Here is a 21703-nt window from a genome sequence, read left to right as displayed (position 1 = left end):
CACAGGCAGATTTTCCAGGGTCTGTACACGTCCAAAATAGAAACAGCAGAGACCTTAAACTGAGACAAATCAGAGGGAGGGGAAAAGGAAGAGTAAAGATGTTATAGCAAAGCAGTGAACCCTAATTACATATATATTCTTCAGTCGAGAGAAAGTGCCATGCAAATTTTTTTCAGTTCTTATTAAATAAAGTGATACTGGAATAAACAGAACTGCTTTCAACAAATTGTGACATATAAACGAAGATCAAAAGCAAGGCATTACTCACTCTAAGTCTAGAACAAAAGCAAGGCATTACTCAAAGTCTAACAATTTGAGAAAATAAATGCTTCTACCTAGGATACCCCGTCCATAGTTGAGCCTTGTTCAATTGCAGGCTTTACTCCTATTTTCTCTGCTGTAGCCTCAACGAAGCAATAGAAAGGACACATACATAAATGGCTGCCTTGAACTGCATCCAAGATTCAAATTACTTTGATTAGTTCACGTCTATAAAATTAGTAAAAAGTATTTTCACTCTCAGCCTGGTGATAGTTATAATGCTGGTTTTATTGTGCAAGTCAAAGGACACGATTGAGTTAGAAATTAATGCTACAATATGAAGAGGTCAAAAAATATTTTTAACAACAGGTTCTTCTGTTTTAAGAATTGACTCCTGAAAATCTCAACTCTGAAGGGCCTTGCAATCTGTATTCTTCTGTAGATGGGTCAAAATAACAAACTGCCTCCTGAAAACACGTATTTCGTCAGCTGGATGGTATGGTGTCCACAATATTGTTCATTTAAGTGCAATGTAATGTAATGAGCTCTTAAGTGTCCATCACTTTAATATTTTATTTTCTAGAGTCAACAAAGTTTAGAGGGATATGAAATATAACATTGTATAACCACAGCTGCAAAACTTTTGCTTCAAGAATCCATTTGTGTTTCTCACTCTTCCAATGATTTATGCGCCCTTCTCCTCACTGTGACTAGAGCTTCCCAAAGCTTAATGAGCAAAAGAACCACCTGAGAACCTTTTAACTATGAAGATTCCGGTTCACTAGGTTTGCAAAGACGTTTGCATTTTTCACAGTCTCTCGAGTGACGCTGATGCTGAGGAGTCAAGGACCACATTTTGCATAACACACTCAGATGAACTTTTTCTAGACCGATTCAAACATTACGCCACTTCTAACTTTTAACTGTTAGGCTATCTCTTCAATAAGATCTTCCCAGAGCACTGCTCCCATAGTCACTATGTGCTAACTTGGCTTCTTCAAGAGTAAAGGAAAAGAGCTGAAGGAAAACCAGGTTACTCTCCCTCTTCTCTTGATGATACCCTGTACTTAAGAGCTGCTTCTCATGGTAATCCATGGCTGTGAGGAGGAGGAAAAGTCAAAGGAAAGCCTGGTAAACCGAGTCCTCTGCCAGAAGTAGAACCTTTGTCAACAACTACCAATTTTAAGTATGACTACTACCAATAAAATTTAAATATTCCAAGAACTAGAAATTCTTTATTTCACCTCAGGTGAACAAATATAAGTGACTAGTCCAAAAAAGGTCCTATGGCCTTAATCCTTACTCCTACAGATGATGATTGTGTGTTACCTGATTCCTTTAGACCATGACCACAGAGCAAAAGAAAACCAGTCCTTTGAGACTTGATCATCCCTGAAAAGAATATTCCCCACCTATGTATCAAAGCACAGTATTATGAATACCATTATTTATAATCCTTAGCATTATTTCTAACCACTATTTATAACCATTTATTTCATGATACCATGAAAAGTTTATAACCCTTGTCATAAAATACTTTGTTTATATATGTCTTTCCCCAATTATGTACAATCCTTTATTTTTGATATGTCAAAATCAAAATTAGGACTAATTACTCTTTGAATCTCCTGGGGCTACATGAATGCTTGACATATTAAAGCACTCTACCAATGTGTGTGAAAGCAGACTGAACGATACAGAGGGTCTACTATATATGAAGAATGTATCCCAGTTTGAGATCTAACTCTAAGACAGAATCCATCTTTCATTTAACCCTAGGTCTAGGATTGTCATTTGAGAATTCTGAATAAGCCACAATTTGCTTTCTTATCAGCTACTTGGAAATGTATTAAAATTCACGTCTTTCCCAAAGTGCAGTGTACAGATATTTTATTTAAAATGCACTTTGGTGCCTCATAAAGAATTTAACAGTAATTCAAATGCAGATTATTTGCTTTAGCGTCTCTCCATATGTGGTGTGTAAGTAGTGGTCATGTAAGAACCGATTAGACAGGTCTTTCATGACTAAACGTCCGTGAATTATTAATCTTTTCAACAAATTTGCTTTGTATTTTGCCTTTTAATTATAATACACCATAAAAAGAGTAAAGGTTCAAAAGTTTCAGGACACGCCTTCTGTAAACAACTGGGCAGACTTCTCACTGAATATTCCGAAGAAGGGAGACTTTTACTAAAGGAAGCGTCTGTATTAGGTACTAAAAATTACTACCAGGGAAAATACACATTTAATTTTTTCTTAAGCAACTTCTCTGTGTGTGTATCTGAAACTCCTATCAGCTAGGCAGGTATAGCTTTTTTCCTGGGTAACATAAAGGATGCTTCTATTTAACTATACATTATTTAAAAAGTAGTCAGTCAGACCAAATATCTTGGTTAAGTTAGACAGTAAGGCTAACATTACATAGCATAATGCTCCTACCCACTGGTCTATTTAGAAGTTGCTAAGGTGGGGTGGCAATTACTGATCTCTTCCTTACTACCTTACTACCAAATTACTCCAACATGATTTAGGGAGTAAAGAATTGTAAGTTAAGAGAAGCATGTTTAATACTGCTAGAGACTGCTGTATTCTGGACAGTTACCAAGGCCCATGCCACAGGTAAAGCAGACCTCTCTTTCAGAGGAAATTTGGAAAATCTCCACTATAATTTCCCCTGTACTTTCTCCTACCATTAAGTGTATATTTATGTTCCTTTAACTTCACAATAACACATGGCATCACTAGAATAATATATATTAGACTTCATTTTATAGAATTAAGGTTTCATTAAATATCTGTGAGAGACAGAGAGGAAGAATACTAGTATGTATGCTAATTTATGATATATCTCAAAAAATTCACCACATGGATAAGAAACATGAATTTGTATTATTTTATTGCATTATTTTCTCTTATAATAAATATGCTATTATTTATTTTAAAAACTATACACATATGGGTTGCAAAACTATTTGTTATAAATTCCACAAGCCCTGATGTTTAAATAAATGAAAGGGCATCAGAAGTTCATAAGGGAATTAAAAATTTTATAAATATATGTGACATGAGACACTAACGGAGTAGGGCATCAATATGGTTTCATTCTTCACATGATAAAATCTCAATTCTCATTCAATACTTAAAACTGTTTTGGGGATCAGAGGAAGGAGAGAGATGGGGAGGACAGGGAGAAGGGAAGGGAAAGTAAAATCTGTCAAAATGCTATATGTATATGTGCCAGTTCCCCAAGATGGATGTAGTATCTCAAACATATACCAACAATTCTAAAAAGCTTTTTGTTTCTGTAGCATGGGTTCATATTGTAGCCAGTGAAGAAACTATTTTATCTGAAAGCTTCTTCTCATAGGATGAAGAGTGAGTTCATTAAAACTTCTACCACTGGAGCCGGGGGGTTAGCTCAGTGGTTCTGCTGCCTGCTTTGAAGCACAAGGTCCCAAGTTCAATGCCTGGTACAAAAAAAAAATTCTGCCATCCTCTCATTCACAAACCTTGGGGGCAGACAGCACCACTTGGTGAAATTCAAGTGCAGCATAAAAGAACTGCCTGTGAGTGCAACAGTGACACAGCTGAGGAGAGAAATCCTAGTGGGTACTTCACGGAAACATCTGAAATTCCCCTTCATCTACACTGAAGATGTTTACAAATTCAAGTTAACAATAACAGTGACAACAGCTGTTTCCACTTTTGGTGCTTTTGCCGAGCACTTTCCATTTATTTTAGCCCATTCCCTGCAGGGCCATGGCCCCGTCCCTCACCCAGCCAGGAACTGTGTCCATATAGAAGAGGCTTTATAAACATCCTTGCTATTTAGCAAGGCTTACTGGATGCCTCCTGTGTACAGAGCCCTGGTGGGAACTGAGAGAAGTCACCAAAAGCTAAATGTCCTTTCCTGTAATTGCAATTTATCTGGGGGACTGGATGTAGGAGGACTACTCCCAGGGCACAACCATCCAACTGCAGTGACAGAAGGTGACAAGCAAAAGGGATGGGAAATGTCTAAAGAGATGATCTATTCCACTAGGAAAATCAAAGAGAGTTTCCAGGAGTAGGTACATCTTGAATCTGATTTTAGTTGGAGACGCAAAACTAGACTAAGGCAGAAGTCAATACTTTCTAGATGAAACCAGGCACACGGGGCCAGTGAGGACAAATCAATTTCCAAGGTATGAAAATGGGGTCCCCCCGGATCTGGGATTTTATTCTAACACAGGTGTCCAACTATGCGGCATTCCATAAATGCAGTGGAAGCGCAGTTCTGTGGTTAACTGCACAGATTTAACCTGGGTGGGTCCCAGCCCTTACCATTCACTACTTAAGTAAGCTTGGAAAAGCTTGTCACTGTGAACATGCGTTTCTGCATCTTCCAAGAAGCCAGTAATAGCATGTGTTTGTAGAACTGTCCTAAGAATATGATAATACATATAAAGATGGTGGCAGAGTTTATGCAACACCATTCAGAGTGCTAGGTATGTGAGCTGTGATGAGTGTGGGCTGAAATAAACTGAGCCTGGGACTAAAGTAAATAATAGTATGCATAGTAACGGAAGGATCATCATGGGTAGTATGTGACTCTCCAAATTTAATGTGTATCAGAATTTTCTGAAGAGTATAAATACAAAGACTGCTGGGGCCCAACTCCTGAGTTTCTGACCTGGTGGATCTTAGGTGGGGTTGTGAGTCTACACTTCCGGTAAGTCCCCAGGTGATGCTGATGTTCCATACCTTGAGAACCACTAACCCAGGGCTCGCAAGCCAGGCAGGCATTTTCCTTCTACCAGAGGCAATACCTATCTCAGTTCTTGCAAAATGTGCTCTTAGGTCTGCATAAACCAGGTACTTCTGCGTTTCCAGAATTTGCACCTCACATATTTACAGTGGTAAATAGATTATTTTTTGTGTCCATAAAATTCACTACCTCGGACCAAATATAAAAAGCACACCATCCAAATATTTAGTGCAGTGAGCTATAAAACGCTTCGTTATTTTCTAGAAAGTTGCTCAAAATAAAGAGGAACACGGTGACCAATAAATTCTTTTTTTTGCGATGTAGCTCATCACACTTCTCAAATAGCCACTTGATGCCAGGTCAGCTATGTGCTATGAGGTCCTGGCCTATGAAACATTCCACCCCACTCTGTTCTCTCATGGCATGTGGACATTTGTTCCCTGAGGAGTAAGTGATTTCAGACAATCCAAAAAAAAAAAAAAAAAAGGTATATAAGAAAGGTATAAAGGTATAAAGAAAGTTGGCCATTCAGGGTCTATTAGAGATACATCAAAAAAAATCAATTATAGGGCTGGGGATTTAGCTCAGTGGCACTGTGCCTGCCTCACAAGCTCCAGGTCCTGAGTTCGATCCCTGGTACCAGAAAAAAAAAATCAATTATATTTGGGGACAAAATGAGTTTACAGTCTGGTTTAATCCTACAAAGAAAAGAGAGATATTACATACAAAGAAAAGATAAATGAAATGCATCACACTACTAACACCATCCTTTTAGCCAAGAGACCTGAGGAAAAGTTAATTCATAATCCATGAGTAAGATTTAACTCTCTTTTTTCCCCTTCTGTAGATTCAACCACTTCATGAAGCCCCCTGCTACAGATCACACCTTGAAAGTCTCCCAAAGAGCCACGTGTTAAAGGCTGGTTCCAGGGCGGTGCCATTGAGAGTTGTGGAATCTTTAAGAGATGAGGCAGAATGAAATCCTAGGTCACTGGGGTTGTGGCCCTGGGACCTGGGGACCCCGCCCCCTCTCTGTCTCTTTTGTATCCTGGCCATGTGAGTGCTCCGCCAAGTACTGCCGCCATGATGGTTACTTCCCCCCAGAGCCAGCTACTGGTGGATTAGAATGGCCAACGCTGTGAGCCACCCTGCCTCCAAATCATTTTCTCTTTAGAAGTTAAATAAGTCAGGGAGTTGTCGTGATGAAAAGCTAATAATCCTCATTTTTCATTTTCAGTCTTATCTTCTATGATAAAACTATTAGGCCATAAACAGATAAAGAAGATCAGTCACGCTCTTTTCCTTTCATTTTCTCCCCCCCCCCCCAAAAAAATAGTTTTCCTGTCACTACCAGATCCAAATCACTCACCTTTGGCACAAGCATCTGGTTTCTATTTACTCTTTAGGGTGGTTGCCATGACGACACTTGAGGCCCCAAGCAAGAATTGAGAGGGTTGACTCACGAAATTTAGTGCAATTTGTAAATTTTTGGCATGGTCAGGATATTTGAAAATAAGAGAGATGACCTGAAGGAATTAAAGATTCTGCGGGCAGAATCTGCTTGTTTGGACACCTTTGGGTCAGTGTCAGGGGCTTGGCTGTGACTGAGACTTAAAGGAAGAAGCATTCTCTTGGGTCCCGGTGAACACCTGGTCTTCGCTTGGCAGAGGCTGCACACTGCACTTTACCTCCTGCTTGCAATAAATTGCCCCTACTCTGCACGGTGTGGGCTAGCATTTCATCTCAGGAGAAGTCAGCACAATTGCCTTCATAAAATACTTACAAAAATAAATCCTACACCTTTATTACAATTTGTGCACCTGTGTACCTTTCTGCGTGGCACACCTGTTGAGAAACTCAGATCCGGTGCAAGGGCTCTCGCACAGAGACCAGGAGCAGGAGAGAAGTTAAGTGGCTCCACCCACATATTGAAGGCAAAAGAACCACCATAAGTATCCCATTTAGGACCAGTCTAGTGGCTAAGGAAGGAGGAGTGTTATGCCTGAGCAGATAACAACCTCACCTAAGAAATGAATAACCAGAGTAACCAAAGCAATCGATTTTTATGCCATTAGATTTTTGGCAATGTTGTAAAAAAATAAAACTGGGGCTATATTTCTGCTTTCAGTGTCCAGAATCCTGTGAATTATGAACATAATAAGTGACCTTCTATATCACATTAAATCAGCACTAGAATCCCACATCCCAGGTGCCTCTGGAAAGCAAAATCTCCCTCACTACTGTGAGCATCTGGTGGCTTGTGGTTAATTCTTTTCACTAAGTTAGCCAAAGCTAGTCAGTGGCTACAATGCTAACCAGTCACACACAGATATCAGCAAACGTCCATGAAAATCAAAGACTAACTGGGCTTTCTGGTAGTTAGTAATTTTGACTTGAGCTCTCCCCATGGGGACAGAAAACACTGATTTAAGAACAAATTTACAAAATAAGGTATGATGTTAACCCAGTTTCACCACTGAGAAACACATTAATGCCTTAGCAAATTACAGCTGTGCACCTCACAGCCATGTCATAAAAGATTCTAGAAGAGAGATACTGACACCACTAAAGTTGAGGCCACTTTTTAAACCTTTACAAATGTAGCGTCTTTCTGCCAAATTTGTTTTATAATTATTTTCTTCCAAGACTCCTATTTCTTTTATTTTCCTACTTTTATCTTTCTCTCCTTGATTTCCTTCTTCACTAGAAAGTGTCTTAATATGGTCAGAAGTTTCTGTTGTCTCCCCATGAGTGGATTTCCTATGGATACACTATTCGTGTAATAGTGGTGGAATCTTTGGAAAAAGGAGAAATTTTAAAAATACAGAACATGAGAATAAAGTATTGAATAATTATCAAATTAACACAGTGGCTTTCAATCACGAAACAAAAAATTCACCATTCAAATGCATTTGAAATTCTTTAAAATGCAAAATCCGTATTTCCTGACATGAACACCTTGTTTTTAAGCAATATTCATAAATAAGTTAATTGTGCTAAAATAACTTTGGTGAGAAACAAAAATCTTCTAAGTGTGGTAGATTTAAAACATAATTGCTTAGACATTAGGAGCTCATTAAATTTTATAGAAAAAAGTGACAAGTAAAGCCATTAATACAGAGCATATGCAATACAGAATAAAAATATATTTTAAGTCAAGCTATTTGGGAAAATTATCTCTGATAATAAAAACAGCACACTCAGCTCTGTACTGCCTTGTTCCCATTTTTCTAATTTATATTAGATAATATAAACATGATGTGGAGCAAAGGAAAAAGACCATTACTTAAGGTGAAAAGTAGGAATATGTCCCAAGCCTCCCACAGACTCCTGAAACTACAGGGAGCGTAAAACCCTATACACTATAATTTTTACTCTACATACATACTTAGGAGAAGCTGAAATTTATAAAGTAGAGAGAATAAAAGATTAACAATAATACCTAATAATTAAGTAGAATCACCTTAACAGTGTACATAATAAATGCTATATCAATGTGGTTTCCCTTTATCTATCCTCTCTCAAAATATTATATTGTATTTCTCCTAATTCCCGTGATGGTGTGAGATCCTAAAAGGGTACATGATGAGATGAAGTGAAGTGAATGAGGTGCAAGATATCACTGGGATACCATGGAAGGATTATTTTCACATGAACACAATGATACCGTGACAATCAGATAACTGAGATCACTACTGATGAAGGGGAGAGTGTCATATCCAGGGTAGTTATGCTGCACAAAGGGATGGTTCACATTTCAGGCAGGACAGAAATAAACAGCATCAGATTTCACCATGCCACTCAAAATGGAGTGCAGTTTTAAAAATTTATGAAGTGTTTATTTCTGGAATTTTCCATTCACTAATTTCAGTCCATGATCTATTACAGACAACAGAAAACTAAACAAAGTGGAACTACTGTATATTAATAAAATGCACAAATATGAGAGACATTCATCAAGCCATAAATGAGGAAAAGCCTGCCCACAACTTTTGATCTATAGCTTTCTTTTAACTGTGCAATGTACCTTCAAATTCACTTGCTCAAGTAAGGTAAGAGCTTCTTGCTGGATTAGGTTTTACAGATAATCTCCAGGCTTTGGGTTTAAGTTCATTTGAGTTGAATTCAGAATAAGTGTTATTTATTAAAGCTGTTCATTCTGCTGTGACTTGCACATGTGGAAAGTAGGGTGGCTAAATGCTCAAAGTTCAAATGGACAGACTGGGAGAAATCAAGAGCAAGTGAGGACACTACGGCTGCAATTATCAGGACAGCTCTTATGAAAGGGTAAGAGTGCTAAGTGGGTAAGTTTAATGAACTCTAAAAATTAGTTTCAGCTCTTAAATCCATTACTATGCAGCTGTGATTACCTCAAACTAAGACATCATAAGATGCACTTAAGTATGTCTTCACTCAGTAAAAAGTCAACGACTAGAAAGTATCAAGTTTTTAAAAACTTCAGAATCCTATTCCAAAACTGAAACTTCAAAGAAAATGTAGTTGTCCGAAGATATCTGTAAATATTATCTTAACCCTCCTTGCAAATCTACAATGTCCTCTTACCCTAGGTTGCCTCCAATATGGGAAATAGCAATCTATGTATTGGGATGACTTTTTCATTTTCATTCCTTTGTTTACATTTTACAATGTGCATAGTTGCAATATAAATGAACAAGACATAAGTGCAATATAAATGAACAAGACAGAATAAAAATCATGAACATTTATTGGACATTTCAGAGGCATTAGGCACTCTGCTAGTCACTTAATAGGAATTACTTCATTTATCCCTCAAAGTCTATGATTTAGGGGCTGTTATTGTCCTCATATCATAAATGAGAAAAGGAAGGCACAGAGGCCTAGTTCTGAGATCAGAGTAGCTAGAAGAGATGGGAGAAAAGTAGATAGGTAGGTAGGTAGATAGATAGGTAGGTAGATAGACAGATAATTTAATAATATAACAAACATTTCTGACTCATGCATGAGAGACAAAGTGTTTCTTCAGTATACTGCTTTACATTTTTAAAGATACCTATAACAGGATTGGTTATATAACTTTAAAGAAATAAGAAAAAGCATTAAATAGTAAGATTAAAACCCAGCTGCTTAGTGAAAAAGGTAGAAAACCGAGACACTGAATAAGATAGAAAGTTATGTTCCTCCAAAATAAGAACACAGATTTATTTTTTAATCATAGTGCACATATTTCAAAACATGAACAAAGTCAAATAAATACAAACCTGAGAAAAAGTTCTTCAAAGTAAGCTTTTAAATGTAATGAAATTACTTCGGAAAAGATATTAAAGAGAGATTCAAACCTGATGATTTATGGCACATCTAATCAAAAATGTTTAAAATTCCATTTTTTTAAAATTGTGATGGGTAGAGAACTCAGAGAAGTGCCTATTTTAGACAGATGAGGAAAATTATTTGCTCCATAAAAATTCTAGGCAAGTTTCTAGAATTAAATTTGGGCAGTAATCATGTTGTTATTAGGGTCATTGCTTTCTGATATCTGTTTCATGGTCAGAATCAGTTCTTTGATAATAGCAATGACATGAATAGTACATTTCTAATCAGTAATGTTCAATGCTTCACCAAAACAAAAATGAAGTTATATACCAATTCTATGTGCTGCTCAACAAATATTTTCAACTACGTGGTATCTTACATATGATATGTAATACAATAATGAGGACAGACTAGCCTTTAACCTCCTCTCATATGCTTATTTTCAATAATTTTTATGATAATGACAAATGCAAAGGTCCATGAAATAGGTCTTTCATGAGAGAGAATTAAAATGTACATACTTTGGTTCGAGCCATAATGATGTACAATTGTGTATTAATCAGCTTTCCGTTGCTAGGGCAAAATACCTGAAGTCCACAACTTAAAGAAGAGGTTTATTTTGGCTCACAGTTTCAGAAGTTTCACTCAATGATTTGCTGGCTCTAAGGCAGAAACATCATGGCAGAGGAAAGGTGCTTACATCATGCCATCCAGGCAGCAGAAGGCAGGGAAGGGGCCAGACAGGAAGGGCCAGGGACCAGACAGTCTCCAAGGTTATGTCTCATGACCCTCCCAGAAGTGTGCTTTACTAATCTCCTGGGTGTCTCTCAAGCCAATCATATTGACAATCAAAGTTAACTATCACAATTTGTTAATAAACTGTGCTTCTATCACATTTTTATTACCAAAGCTTACCCTTCAACATACAGCATTCTATTTTGAAACTGAAGTTGCTTATTGCTAATGCTAAATTTAGCTTACTAACAGCATAATGAATAGAGCATTCTGGCTGTAACCATGCCACCACGATTAGCAATGTGACCTCCAAAAGTCGTACAAACTTCCTAGGTTGAATGTGCAAAGGAGGAGATTGGACCAGATAATCATTGAATCCTCCAGCTCAGAAACTTTGCCAATTTTATTAAGAGAGCTACATATTTATGGAAAGCTTAGACACTGAGATTTCAGCTAATGGTATTATTTTCCCTTTTTGTACACTCAGATAAACAAGCCTTCCTTTTAGATTAAATCCTAACAGCATCTTTTTGTGCAAAAGTTTTAGCATTTCACAACTGTATACAGATATCAACCATTAGTCCAACATCCACTACAATCCCAGGGCATTTCCAGGATAGATTTTGCGAAAAAAAGAAGAAAAAATCTACAGGTAATCAATGCATCAGAACAGGAAAGCAGGGTTGTGGGAGCATTCTTTAGGCTTTGGTATCATTACATAAAATTTGTATTTAAATTTAGGATTGTGTTTCCAATTATTCTTCCATATCAAGAAGGAATTAAAAAAAACCTCTCCTGCATCTCCAATTCAAACTATGAATTTCCGATTTTTTTGAAGATCTAATTGGCTATTTTAAAAGAAATGAAAGCAAAGAAACATTTGTTCAACCTTTTTCATCACAAGATTTTTACATGTTAAACCTTCACTTGCGGCTAGAAAGTAAATGGATCTATTTCCAATGTCTACTTTTTGAAGAGCACACTTTTAACGTATGTGTTGAATATCTATAACATCTGCTTAACAAACAAAGAACAGGAGTATGTTCAGGAATATGGGGAGTATGTTCTATACCCCAGCTCAGGTACTAAGAGTTGTCCATAGCTCATATTTTAAAGCTCACAAAAATCGTGGGAAATGGGCATTTTCATTGTAACTTAACAGAGGTCTAAACTAAAGCTAAGGAGGTGAAGGGACTTTCTCAATATCAGAGTTAGTGGTTCATGAAATGGGACCAAACCTTGGTCAGATCTTTTAGACCCTAAGAGCTGATATGGTCTCTTTTCTTTTGTTTCTAACCTGAAGGTGGCAAAGCAGCAATCTTAAACATTGTTTATGAGACAATGTAGCCTAAACTTACGATATCAAGAGCCGCCAAAATTCATTAATGGTCTCCACAATCCAATTTGCATTTATCACTTTTCTAATAAACCAACAAATTATTATAGTAATTATATCATACCTACTTATCTTCAGATCCCACATATAACATGAAAATACGTTCAACTGAGCATGAGTTAAATAAAACTGTTTCAGCAGGCTGTTAGCTCTACACACCTTCACACTCAATTTTCAAAACAGAATGATTACTATTAGAAAAATGTCAATGGTATTAAACACAATATATACAAAGTGTAATTTTTGCATTAGACTGTTAAATTACCTCCTAAAGTAATTGAAGTTTTTATGTTTTCTGGGGCCGTTGGATTTTTTGTTATCTCTCCTAGATTCAAAGAGTTTGGGCCTTGAAAGTCTCCCGAATACTCATCCATTGAGAGCTTGGTCCCCAGCCCCGGGCAGCAGTGGGAGGTGATGGAATCTCTAGGTGGCAGGGCCCAGTAGATGGAAGCTGTGTCACCGGGGATCTGCCTTTGAAGGGGACAGTGAGACCCCAGCCCCTTCGCTGCTGTCTCTCACTTCCCTTCCACCATGAGGCCAGCAGATTTACCCATCGAGTACCCTCCACCACTGACTCCCTTATCACAGGCCACAAAGCCCTGAGACAACCTGCCACAGCCGGAAATCTCTGGAAGGAAGCCAAAATAAACCTTTCTTCCTTCTAAATTGATTATCTCAAGTATTTCTTGCAGTAATAGAAAGCTAACCTACCATGGAAAGCACGAAAAATAAACTCTTTTAACCAATTAAATTTTATTGAATACAAACCCCAAAACAATCAATATCTGTCATGAATTGTAATTTCAATTGATGTCATAATTATACTTCTTTACTGGGAAAAGCTCCTTTGGAACAAGAAAGGCCTACATTCTGAATAGAGGATTTTAAAAGTAAATGTTTGTAAATAAGGAGGGGAAGAGGAGTTGAAGCGGGGGAGGGATTGGGGAAAAACAGAATCAAGATATATTATGTACAGGTACAAATTCCCTATGATGAATGTGATCATAAAAAAGTAAGTGGGGTCATTTTACAATGTGTACATGTATTAAAACATCACCGAGGGCTGGGGATTTAGCTCAGTGGTTCTGCCACCTGCTTTGCAAGCGCAAGGTCCCGAGTTCAATCCCTGGTACCAAAAAGAAAAAAAAAAATCACCTGGTACCCCATAAATATGCATAATGTTAATGCTTTTATATATCAGTTTAAAAAAACATTTTAAGGCAATGTAAAGAAAAAAGAAAAATGTCCATGGTATAAGTAATTGGTATAATAATTAATAATAATACAGTATAAATTAGACAAAGTTCACCTCAGTATATATGGAATGGAGAAAATTAGGATAACTTAATTTATGATTAACAGCATCCATTTACACAAATAATTGGAAAAAATGAGATTACAGAGAAGAGAACATTCACTACATAATTGGCTGTGACACAGTAGAAATAAAATCAAATTTGAATTTTAGAGTAATAGGTTCATAACTTATTGTCATTACATGTATAATCTTGGACAAGTTGATTAATTTCCTAGAATTACTTCTTCCTAACTAGTAGAAGTCAATGGGCCAGCATGAAGATTAAATAAAAAGTCATATACAGGGTAAGCATGCCCAATCCAAAAATCTGAAATCCAAAATACTCTAAAATGTGAAACTTTTTCAGTGGTAACATGATGACAGAAGTGAACAATTTTACTATTTCATGCACAAATTTATTAAAAATATCATATAAACTTAGCTTCAGGCTATGTGTAGTAGGTATATAAAACAAATGAAATTCATTTTTAAGCTTGGGTTCTAGCTCCAAGATGTTTCATTACATAGATGAAAATGTTCCCAAATACTAAAAAATTCAAATTTCAACCTGGTACCAAGCGAATGCTTGGAGGAGTCAAACTGCAATTAACTTAATTCTCCTGAGCTCTCACTTTTCAAAACTGTTTCAACTCCCCCATAAATTAAGGTGACTATAACAAAATAATTTATCTTTTCACTGGGATTTAAATACACCTGATTACAAATTTCAAATGTTGAATTTATTATAATATGTGTAGAAATGCCACAGACTTGAAATTAGTAAGTATATAGAAAATAATAAGAACTTGTGTTATTCTTTTAATATAAAGAAAGCATTCAATAATCTATTCTAGAAACCCAAGTATTTAGAGCCTGAAGTTTCCATAGGGAAAAAAAAAGATACATCAATTCACTGAACTATAACTACTTTTTCTTATTTCATTAAAATCCAAGTGGTAAAATAAATGATTTTATGCTAGTGACTCTTTACTAATATCTAGTCAGAAGAAATATTGAGAATTTAAAATGAACAAGAAAAAAGCTAACAAAAACAAAGAGAGGCCTGTGTTTCTGATCTATGTGGAAGCATATGACAGAGCAATTTATATAGACAAACAAGGACAAATGATCCAACAAGCTCAGTTAAAAAAGGAAGGATCACTGTACACCCATGCACGCTCATATTCATATTAGCACTTTTGCGAATCTTAGAAAACAAAACACATTAATAGTGTATATTGTTGCTTTGATAGCTGCAAAGCATTACAAAGCTAAGATAGAAAAGATAATTTACAAAAACAAATTGAGCAACCACTTTATGGTATACCCATAAGCATTGTGGAATTATCATAACCTGTCATCATCTGCCCTGTGCCTCTCCCTCTCTCTCTGATATGGAGCACTGATCCAACTACTAAGAAAAACAACCTTATAAACTATCCTGAAAGAGAGTTTACAGATAAGAAAGGCTATGGTTTTAACTTTTACCCTTGTTTTTAATTTGAAACTTGCATAATCTTGGTATTTTATATTTTCTTCTTTGCTTTTTTAAACTTCAAGTGAATCTGGAATGTATTGCTGGGTCACACAGGACAGATGCTAACAGTAAATCCTTTCAGTCTTCAACCCATCCTGTAACCCACTGTTAATAAAAATCCCAACTCACCTACATAGAAGTATTGGAGAAAATAAATAATCTCATTTGTAAGAGTTTACAGGTTCCTACTGAGAAGAGTTTCAAAGGTTTTGTGAAAGACTATTTTGATTATTATACTTTCATAATTCCTTCGATAAAAATAGATTAGAAAATTCTCCTTTCACAAATATTTGCTGAATACCTACTATGTGCCAATCACATATATTGTGTTCATTATAAAAATCTGTTTTCATAAAAGTCATAAAGTAGTGTGAAAAAAACTAAAAGAAAAATAATTAATTACAAGGAAAGCAATCTTCTTTCTTGAGTTTAGTATTTGAATTCCTCATCTTCCCATTAGTAAAAGAACAAGTAACTTATGTCATATTTCCTTCGAGGTATGCTAGGTGAAAAATAAAAATCTAGAACAAAACACATTATTTTAAGTACCCTTCTCTTTAATGCAACTGTAACTTCCTTAAAATATTACAACTGTTTTGTAGTCCAGATTTAACTGATAAAATATACGACGCTTATTCACTTTTCCGGTTGCTTCTTAAGGTGACTCTTTTTCCAACGACTTTATCTTATTTGAGCGATTTCATGGCCTTAACCACTCTAGGTTACATAAAATGTGATACCGGTCTAACTCTTCATTAAGTTCTTATTAAATGTCACAGCAATTTTCTTACAGACGATAAGAGAAAGTCTTCTGAAAGTCAAGTTGCATTTGGGGAGAACTGTGATCACTTGCTTGGAGGAGAGACTCCCAGCATGATTTCTTGCATTTGTAGCACAGCTATTTATATTCCTGTCCGGCCAATCCATCAGCCAGCCACTTCTCTCCTACTTACAAACAGCCTCAAATCTCCCATCCTGGCAAAGCCCTCTCTTTCCCTGTACTCCTTTCTGGCAATTTCCTGCCTGCCATTTCTTTTCCAGCCATCGTTTTAAAAACCAAGTGTGTTCTCCTTGTCACTGTTTCTTCCTTTCAAATTCCTCATGAACCCTACAGTGATCAGACACCAGCACCACCCCCCATTTCTCCACCACAATTAAATTCTCCACTGTATTAAATTCCCAGATGACTCCATCCTTGCCAGATTTTAACTACATTTTCCTCCTGCCCCAGCGACTGTTTTTCCTCCTACCAATCTGCCTCCTTCTTTGGGTCGCTGCTCCTCTTAACTCCTATGTTCCTTCCTCAGTTTACCCCTCCCAGATCACCTTTCTAGGAATCCAACCTTGACCCTCTGCTCTTCTCTGACCTCATCCCAGACTCCCTGCTGAGTCCCAAGCCTGGGGGAGTTGGTATCTCCACTGGGACCTGGGACGACCCATGTGCATCTCAGTACTCAGCAAGTCTAGGGTGGAGTTCATGGTTCTATTCCCTAACCCATCTGGGGAACTTGGTGCATTACTTCAGACTTCTTCCCTTCTGAAGACTTCATGGCCACGTTCCTTGACAAGCCAGTAATCTGAATCATGGTCTGTCTCTAGGTCCACCCCTGCCTAGTGCTCCCTGTACCCCATCTAGAGAACTTGTTAAGATGCCAATCTGAGTTGTTCACTCAGCTCACAAATAATCTGTCACCATTCAGCTATCACCTTCAAGTGAGAGTTCAACATCCTCCCTGGTCCTGGGAATGCCCCTCACCCTAGCTCACAGTTCAAAGCCAGATTCAGACTGTTCACTCCCATATCCCCATTTTTCTGATGCCATAACAGGCTGACTCATGCTCTTGCTCTCTCTTGCTCTTTCTCTCTCTCTCTCTCTCCTCTCCATTCTCTCACAATTGTCCCTTTTAGTACCCTATTTTCAGTACTGCACTGTAATCACTAGCTACTTGGCAAGAACTATATTTTTAACACTATTAATTAGCACACTGCTTGGCACACAGAATACATCCACCAGATGTTTGCCTAGTGTCTAAAGCATTCTTCTGAGAATTAAATTTCACCATCCATTCCATGCCATGCTAACTTCAATTCAAGTCCCTCTACGCGGTCACTCTCAAACAACTGTATATTGAGCCAATTTCTTTCAGCATATAGGCTAATCCTGCTGGGCATCTTGAGAATACTGAAAAATTCTATTACCTTCTGATAATAGTAATAAAACATATATCAGCCAAAGTGTATTCAAATGGCATCAGAGGCCCTACATACAGATACATGCAAATGGAAAACATGGTGCACTGGTTCCATCCTGAGCTCACCCACCTATCTCTGCAGCAGCTCTTGCCCCAGCCCGCTTTTGGCAACTCCTGTTCCGCCCCCCCCCCTTAACTCCACCTGAGACAGAGGAGATGCACCTGACTCTCTCACTGCCCATCCCCTGTTGGCTGGAGGGGGATGTGGCTTAGCCAGCAGTTGCCTGCCCCTCCCCTTTGCTCCCCCTTCACCCCAGTGAACAGGGACAGATTGCTTCTGAGGCCTCCATGGCTATCAAACCTCCACTGTCCACCCCAACATGAGGGCAGCCAGCCAAGCAGTGCGGCTCCCCTCCTGAACTCCCACCACTTCAGAATTACTGCTGCCTTTTTGGAGAAAGGAGAGTGAAGCCTGGAGCAGCTAAGATCAAGAGGGGAGGGATCTGGGCCCCTTACTTGCATACCCAACACTCACAGCAAGTCTTCCAGCAGAGTCCCTGTTTCCGCCCTGCCCCTCAGGGACACAGGCTGCAGCTGCTACAGAACCAGCACTCTGGGGCCACCTCTCTGGCTGTAGTCCTGGAGGGCTCCCTCCTAGGGACTGCTGGTAAAATAAAGGCTCTGAGTGACTTCTTGGAGTTTGGTATTTCTGTAAACCTGCTTGTGATTTACTTCTCATGTTGTGGGCTCCAAAAGTTCTGTAAATTTACTGGGATTTTTACTCTCAGTGGTGTGAACAGAGTGGTCAGTTTTCAAAGAAAGGACGCAGAAATATTCAGAGTTGTTAACACCAAAGAGCTCCGGAGACCAGCAGCCAACAAAGACCAGCAGCAGAGACCAGTGCCTGGTAGAATCAACCTATGGTGTCCAGCACAAGCTGGCGCTGGGCAATGATGGCCAGCAGCAACAGTGACCAGCAGCTGGCTGTGTCAACTATGGGCACCCAGAATTACCTGCAGTCTTCTGGTGATATAGGACTACCAGCAGAGCTGAGCTGTTCCAATTCATTACCACTGATTCATTTCTATCTGAATCGAGGAAAAGAATCCCAGGCTGATTGGGGACACATCACCTTCACACACACACACACACACACACACACACACACGCAGATACCCATGCTCTATCACAAGCACGTACACTCCCACGTGCACACGCTTAGTGACTTCTTGCACTTCTTGAACAAACTAGGGACCATGCCAATGGTGTCCTTTCCCGATCTGTTGAAATGTGGACATCATACCTATCTCTCTACCACCCTATTCTTCCAAAGCTGTCAACACTGAGATGGCCTGAGTGACCACTGATCCTCCTGTGATATCTGTTTTCCTAGATATATTACCTAGATCCAAATAAATGACACTAAGGTTAATGACCACTGACACACTAGTGTAGAAAACATTACTAAAGGGACAAGGACCTCTTCCTGTTGCTCTCTAATAGCAGGACGAATGCACCTCCACTGCCTGAATACACAGCGGCTACCTCAGTTGAAATATCAAATATCGGTACAATTCTGGGAAAAATGCAAACTACTGCTGTCCTGCTCTGACACAAGTAGCACTTAGGATTCTTTATACCTAGGACATCAGTATCAAAAAGCTGACTTTTCATGCAAGGGAGTTGTGACTTCCCTACAGCAGCTGATGTGTCCCTAGAAGCAAGTGTATTAATAAGATCAAAGTATCCGTGTTCTTCTTTCACAGCAGATGACATAGCAGAATTCTGTGATGTTTCTTCAGCCCACGCCAAGAAAAGGGAAGACTTTCATTTTACAGAATATGTGCTTGGTAGAAAAAAAGTTCCTTATAATGCACGCTTTATTGCAACAATGTTCCTCAAACCCAAATCTTGCCCTAGGCTCTCAATGGGTGAGGAGGAGGGTTGTGACTCAGAGAAAAGCTCTGAGTTGCAGGAGGTGGCAGATTGCAAGTCCCAGCCCGCTGTGGTGGCAGCCAGCACCCTGGGATCACGGCCCTCTGCCTGATTTTCAGTGTGTGTATGATCTTCAGCAGCTCCGACTGCTCTGAAGTTTTTCTAAAACTTCCAACAGCACCACTGCACATGATTATTTCTAAACCAAACATGATACAGCTTTCTCCCTAACAGTATAAAATACAGAGACAACAGTTAATATTTGACAGTTAATTCACAAAAGGCTGCTCACCATTCCAAGGAAAGATCTGTGCCCTGAGCTGCCCATTTTTTTTCTGCTCCAGGTTACTGTCTTCCTCAACATCATCATCCTCCATCCTCCATACTTTTCTACAGAAATGTGGCCAAACCTTCAAAGAACATGTTTCACAGCAGCTATTATGAGTAGATAGGTCATTTCATTTCCACGTGACAGACGATACGTACTGTTACCTAAATTTATAAAGTAAGAAAATGGCACAGCCAAGATTCTGAACAGGTCTATTTAGCCTCATCCTCTTGGCAACTAAGACACCCTAAGAGCCTTTCCCATCAGCCACACTCCTGCAAGATTTGTTCCCCCACCTTGTCACTCCCACAGCTGACTAGCAGCGAACATTTGTCCCTGGCACTGGACATGTGCTGCTGGAGTCCTGTGTGCCTCACTCGGTTGGTTTACAGGCAGGCTCCTCTTCCTCGGCAGTCACACTTCTTACGCACCAACACTGCCTTCTTTTAAAATCTCACACACTAAAATATGAAATTAAATTCACTTAATGGAAATACCTTCCAACGGAAATTATCTGGATGGAGAAATTTCAGCACATTGAACTTTGGGAAGAATTTCAAATCGTATCATGAAAATGTCATGTTTTGTGCATATATCATATGTAAATGTGTAACAAAGAAGTCTTCAACCTATTTATAAAGAATACGAGATAAATGCTTAGGTTTCTGTGTGAGTCAGTTTTCCATCCCTATAACAAAAGCTTGAGAGAGTCACCTAATGAAAAGGCTTATTTGAGCTCATGCCTGTAGAGGTTTGGTCCAGGAGGAAGGCATCCCACTGCTTTTACGTCTCTGGTGGGGGCAGTGGGTGGCAGCGGTGGGAATGCTGGTGAAGCAGACCACTCACCTCATGGCCTCAAGGAGCCTAAGAGGAGGGAGCAGTAACTAGGGTCCTACTATCCTCTTTGGGGAGTGACCCCAATGACCCAAAACTTACCGCTGGGCCTCACTGTCAAAGGTTCCGTTATCTTCTAAAACTAGTGAACTGGAACCATCCCTACATAACACGTGGTCCTTTGGTAGACCCTGAAGATCCAGACTACAGAAGCTTCTGTGTTACTTCTGACAAGCACATCAACTTAGTCCTTTATTTTTTAGAAGTATTATTTGTTGAATAGATGAATATACAGATGAACAAGTCAATGCATTTATTAGAAAGAAAATGGGCCTTTGTGGATTTTATTCAAGTTGACAGTCTTTAAATTGAGAAACTATGATGTGCTACAGAGTAGGTGTGATGTTTAATTATACTAGTTTTAAAAAATTTTTACTGATCTGGAAAAGTCCCAATAAATAGTATGCAATAAATAAAATGAATAAGCACTGGTTATAGAGCAGGTATTGTTTGCTTGATTTTTTTTTTTTGGCCTCTTACTTTCGGTACAGATCATTGTAGTAACAGAAGCTACGAGGTATCATTTAGTGAATTTGAAATATTCTCCATTGTGTTCTAATGTCTGGAACATTTATGCCCACAGGGAAAGGGAAAGATAAAGATAAAGATAAAGATAAAGATAAAGATAAAATGATGATAGGAACTGCAGGATAAAATGACGGAAGATACCAAATTAAAACACAGAAAAAAGGTTTAAAGAATAAGACTCAAGTAAGAGAATTTAATATACAAAATGAAAAGAATAGAAAAATTACATTTAAAAACCAACAGGATAAAATCTGTTACACTCACCACTTTTTGTGAATGTCACTTGATATTTGAGATTTGAGTTTATTTTAATAGTCACTGAGATTACACTCTGATAAATTTATACAGAAAACTTACTTATTTTATTTTTTAAAGACTTGTTTTGTGGCTTGACATATGATCTCTCCTGGAAAAGTCTCCATGTGAGCTATAGAAGAATTTCAATTCTGCAGGTGTTGAGCACTGTGTTCCGTCTATGTCTATTAGGTCCCACTGATCTACAGTATTGTTCAGGTGCTCAGTTTCCTTATTGATCTTCTGTCTGGAGGTTTTATGCATTA

At 38.3% G+C, this 21703-nt stretch overlaps 1 protein-coding gene and 1 long non-coding RNA gene across 2 annotated transcripts in view; both read right to left on the bottom strand.

Moving 5' to 3' along the window:
* Positions 1-21703, bottom strand: part of Plxdc2 (plexin domain containing 2) — a 429295-nt gene that overhangs the window by 396473 nt on the left and 11119 nt on the right. The gene's annotated exons all lie outside the window — the stretch shown is intronic.
* LOC147829074 (uncharacterized) overlaps positions 1-21703 on the bottom strand; it is a 117437-nt gene that overhangs the window by 84872 nt on the left and 10862 nt on the right. Inside the window, exon 2 of the long non-coding RNA XR_015449662.1 lies at positions 1-21703. This exon is cut by the window's left edge and continues 84872 nt beyond it. This is a non-coding gene — a long non-coding RNA (uncharacterized LOC147829074).

This window comes from Heterocephalus glaber, unplaced genomic scaffold (genome assembly GCF_053883595.1).
Source record: "Heterocephalus glaber isolate CG9 unplaced genomic scaffold, H.glaber_assembly_v1.0 deba00000768, whole genome shotgun sequence".
Taxonomy (NCBI): Eukaryota; Metazoa; Chordata; class Mammalia; order Rodentia; family Bathyergidae; genus Heterocephalus; species Heterocephalus glaber.
The sequence above is the reverse complement of the archived record's forward strand: the minus strand, read 5'-3'. Positions and strand labels throughout refer to the sequence as shown.